The sequence below is a fragment of the Echinops telfairi genome, unplaced genomic scaffold, assembly GCF_000313985.2.
Source record: "Echinops telfairi isolate 266 unplaced genomic scaffold, ASM31398v2 ScPeMD7_7441;HRSCAF=8479, whole genome shotgun sequence".
Classification (NCBI taxonomy): Eukaryota; Metazoa; Chordata; class Mammalia; order Afrosoricida; family Tenrecidae; genus Echinops; species Echinops telfairi.
Genome location: NW_022111341.1, coordinates 1,342,880 through 1,347,789, shown reverse-complemented (window position 1 = coordinate 1,347,789; position 4,910 = coordinate 1,342,880). Strand labels below are relative to the sequence as shown.

Genomic DNA, 4,910 nt, shown 5'->3' with positions numbered 1-4,910 from the left:
TGAGCTGATGCCAAGGGCTTAAGTGGCGAGGAAATGTTTTGAGAATGATGAGGGCAATGAATGTACAAATGTGCTTTACACAATTGATATATGTATGGATTGTGATAAGAGTTGTACGAGCCCCTAATAAAACGATTTTTTTTAAAAAGGAAAGAAAAAAAAAAGAATAAGTGTCTGGGTGCGTATGAGGTGAAAGCTGGCTTGCGGGGTGGGAGGCCCTCTGGGCACTTATCAGTCCTAAAGGAGCTTTGTAGCACTGGTCTGAGCCAGGCAGACATCCAAGGGTGGGCGCTGAGGCTGAGAAGACATGCTGTGGACAAAAGAACTATTTCCCTAATGTTTTTTGATGCTGATTTGTGCAGCACATGAGCTTCCCTAATAAACCTCATAATCAGGAGTATTTAAAAAACTTTTTTTTAAAAGACTGAATTGGCATGGTTAAATCCCCAGAACCATCAGTTCTTGAGAGATGGACTAAATCGTTGATTTATTAACTTACAAAGTGTCAGCTTTGGTGGAGTTCATGTTGAGAAATATAAATTTTATATTTTTATCTTTGAATTGCATTTTTCTATGAACTTTTTTAAGCCCCTTGGTAGTATATAATACATGTAGTATTACTTTAACATGTAAATCTTTAAAAGAAATGTTTTAAAAATCATATATTATCCTATATTGTTTATTTCTGATACATAAATGTTATTTTTTAAAATAACAATAGGATGGTTGCACAAAGACAATTAGTCATTAATAATGGGACCACTTACAGAAATAATATGTGTGCAATATAATGGAATGTGCCAAAATTAAATTTGAAATGTCTACTAAATAAGCAGAGATGAGCGGCACATTTCATTTGCACTAGATATCAAGTATTTCTTTATGTTTTGTTTTCATTAAATTTCATACCTACTCATATAGTTTGAAAATCCTTGTTTCAATTTAAAGTAGTTAAAAGCTAAGTACAATTTTTGTTGCTGGGATTTGGTCCGTCACTTGAAGGTGATACCCTATAGAGTAGCGGTTCTCAACCTGTGGGTCGCGACCTCTTGGGGGTTGAAAGACACTTTCACAGGGGTCGCCTAAGACCATCGGAAAGCACATCTTTCGGAAGGTCTTAGGAACCGAGACACCGTTCCTCTATTCGTCTCCAGGCGGGTCCGCCCACATGCAGATAAGTCCACATATGAGTACCCGGAGTGAAGACTGTTAACCATGCTGCACCATGCCTCAAGACAAAAGTTCATTTCTTTGTCATTAGAAATAAATACTTCACAATGTAGAATTATATATTGTTTTTGTGATTAATCACTGTGCTTCAATTGTGTTCGATTTGTAACCATGAAAATACATCCTGCCTATCAGAGATTTACATGACGATTCATAACAGTAGAAAAATGACAGTTATGCAGTAGCAACGAAAATAATTTTATGGTTGGGGGTCACCACCGCATGAGGACCTGTATGAAAGGGTCGAGGCATGAGGAAGGTTGAGAACCACTGCTGTAGAGCAAGGTTGTTGGTACAATACGTGTTATCAAAATGTCCCCTTGTATTTGTCCATATGATGTGTTGGTTACAATCTCTGAGTCTGAAAATAAGGCCGTACTATATATATCATAATGCAAGCTCTCTCCTGTAGGATGACCAGCGCTGTATCACCTCTCGAGAGTGCTGCTGCAGCACTAAAGGATTCCTTCCTGCAAACCCAACACCAAGCGAGGTGCCCGCAGCAGCAGCAGCAACAGTCCAAGCAAACAGGCGACGACGACAGAAGGCTCAGGTATGCCGCGTGCAAAACACACCGGGCGTCTGGCTGCCACACTGATTCCCACGCATGGTGAATCCGTGTAGACCGCCTTGCGCCGATTTCTGGGCTGTAATCTCTAGGGGAGCAGGTTGCCAGGCCTGTCTCCCGACGTGCCACGGCAGGAGCAAGTTTGAACACCGACCTAAGAGGTGCGCAGCTGAGTCACCATTTAACACCAAAATCCATGTTACTTTAAGCCCCTATTTGTCAGGGAGTCCCAATTTCTCAGATAGGTTTTAGTACTTTCTCCAGTCTTCCATACCCATCCCTGGAAAGTGTGGAAGCGTAGGAGTTTCCTAGAAGGTGTTTAAATATTGATGGGAAAGATCCTCTATGGGCCAGAGAGGGATGGGGGAGGGCTGGGGGTAGCAGAGAGGCCCGTCCAGTGCAGATAGGTGTGCAGGGTTCTGGCTGGAAGGTCAGAGAAGTTTCCACCTGCGCGGAGAGGTGGGGGTAATCTAGTCAGAATAGGGAAGAAAAAGCAAAAGGAATCCGCCGTGATGCTTCTCCATCCCATTCGGTCTTAGCAGCTGTTGCGCGGTTGCCGACGGTCAGAGCGAATACGTTCTGTTCGACGTCTAAGAGGAAGACACTACTACAGCCATGAAATCAAGCATCCTCAGTGGTAAAAATGATATGGTGAGACCTTGCTTATGTGTGCCTCCTTAGCGCAGTAGGCAGCGCGTCAGTCTCATAATCTGAAGGTCCTGAGTTCGAGCCTCAGAGGGGGCACTTCTGTTTTGCCCACAACGGTCCGGGTAGACTTAGCAGAGTAGATGTCGAAACTTTCCCCCTCACCACTGCCTTCCAATTCCTGGGAAACCTACATTTCTTTCCCTTCTCTAGTCCTTGAAACTTCGCGTTGTTCTCTGTTTCTGATAGGCGAGGTCTTTTGTCCAAACTCCTCTGTTTCCAATTCTGTAGTCGTTTGCTGATTAATGCAGACCGTGGCAAGAGCATCGCTTTCTTCCTGAGACAGTATCCTTGTATTGGTGCAACTTAAATTATTGGAAAACTTTAATAGGCAAAAGAAAAAAATTAATAGGTACATAATTGAAAACCTGATATTCCGTTTCCCCGGTCTCAATAAAAGAGGCTGATTTGGAGTTTTTTAGCCTATCTGACCTAAACAATTCCCAATTTCATTTTTATTTTTTCAGCCATACATGCAATATCTTTGCTTTATAGCCTTTCTGTAAATATAAGCAGGTCTTAACAGTTTTCTGATCCCATTTCTCACTCAAAGCTTCCCATCAAATTTTATTTTCTTTGTAAATTGATTACAAGGGGGTGATTCGACAATTTTATGGAAAAATCCCATCCTCGTTTAATTACATTTTTCCCGGAACTATTCAAAGTCCCCTCGTTTTACATGAAGTTGTCTTTGCCTTTTATTTAACACCTTTATTGTCTATTTTCCATCGCGGCCCACCCCACCCCACTCCTGCTCATTAGATAGTAAGTTCCAGGAGACTTTCACTACATATGGTTTTCTTCTTTTATTATCTTACTTCTTCTTGTGAATTGGGGGAAGGTTGTCAGAGCAAATTCAACAATGCATACACATTCTGTTTTCTATCACTGATTGCATTCCACATACCGTAGCATCACTTATTCTACATAGTCTCTGTGTTCTCAGCCCCATTCCTCCTTTTCCTAACTCTTCTTCGTTTTAGAACGTTGTCGTTGGCAAAGGCTGCCCTTCTCATCTCAAAGGGTTGACGCTTCTAAGGAAAGCATCACTTCTTAGTGTTATTGTGCCCCTACAGACCTGGCTATTGCTGGGCTAAAATTTGAGCCAGGTCTGAAGAGCAACCAAGGACCATAGTCTCAGGGGCTCCCCTGTCTATCTCTGACCAGTGGGTCTGGTCTATTTAAACAGATATGTATTTGTTCTCGTGTTTCCAGTATTTAGAAAACAATAAATACTTGTTGAGTAGAGCACCATCTACATTCTCTTCATCTCTTTTACAGAATCAATTCTCTCTCTCTCTCTCTCACACACACACACACACACACACTCATCTGGAGTTTTTCAGGTATCCAGGACTGACTCACACTAACCAAACGTCAGACATTCCAAGCCAGACTGCCAAGGAATGAATACAGTGGAGACTGTTGCTAGATTGTTGTCTGGTGAGTATATTCTGTCCTGTATAAAATAAATGGGAGTTCAATGTGCAAGAAACTCTCCAAGGGGAAGCAAACACCATCAAAAGTTTGCTTTATACAGCACCTGTAATCAGATTAATAGCAGCAATGGAATATTAATGATGGCCTGGTGCGTTCATCACCAAAAAGCCTTGAAGCCCAACAAACATAGCTGTGTTACCCTGTGTGGGCAGCCCTGGGCAGAGATGGAAATACAGAGTTCAGCTCATAGCATACTATTTCCTTAAACAAGATTACAGAGGGCAGAAACCCAGGACAGATGGATCTATAGAGATAACAAGAAGGAGATGGAAATACAGAGTTCAGCTCATAGCATACTATTACCTTAAACAAGATTACAGAGGGCAGAAACCCAGGACAGATAGATCTATAGAGATAACAAGAAGGAGGGTTCCTGGTGAGTATGATGGGAGAGGTAAGAGGGGCGCTGAGGGGGAACTGATATCAGGGAGTTTAAGAAGGAAGAAAGTGTTTGAAACTGATTTTGGTAGCCACTGCACAATACTGCTTGGTGTGATTGAACTACGGAATAGTATGATGCTGGATGTCAGATTAGCTCCAAATAAAATGATTTGGGGTAAAAAAAAAAAAAATTTACCTGGGGCAGGGAAGGGGAGGGAGCAGAGCAAGGTAGGGAAGAAAAAACAAGAGCGTTGACATTTTTTGGAAGGCTGTGGAGGACAGTGGGAACCCAAAACCCATCTGCAGGCTATCTACTCAGATTAAGCTTCTGGCAGATCCCCTCTAGCCACAGGCAAAGGTCTGTAACAGCCTTCCTGTCAAACACAGATTATCATAATCCTGATTATGCTGGATAAAGCTTGATTACTGGATCAGTTGACCTCCTTCTAGACCCAACCTGAATTTGTTCTAGGTACAAGGCTCTCTCCCTCGTTCCTAGACAAAAATTCCTTCCCTGCCTTTTTTT

General features: G+C 42.2%; 1 non-coding gene across 1 annotated transcript; it reads left to right on the top strand.

Annotated features, from left to right (window-relative positions):
• Positions 1-2,469: 2,469 nt before the first annotated feature.
• TRNAM-CAU lies at positions 2,470-2,542 on the top strand. Its single transcript has one exon. It is a non-coding gene; the product is annotated as a tRNA-Met (tRNA).
• The last annotated feature ends 2,368 nt before the right edge of the window (positions 2,543-4,910 follow it).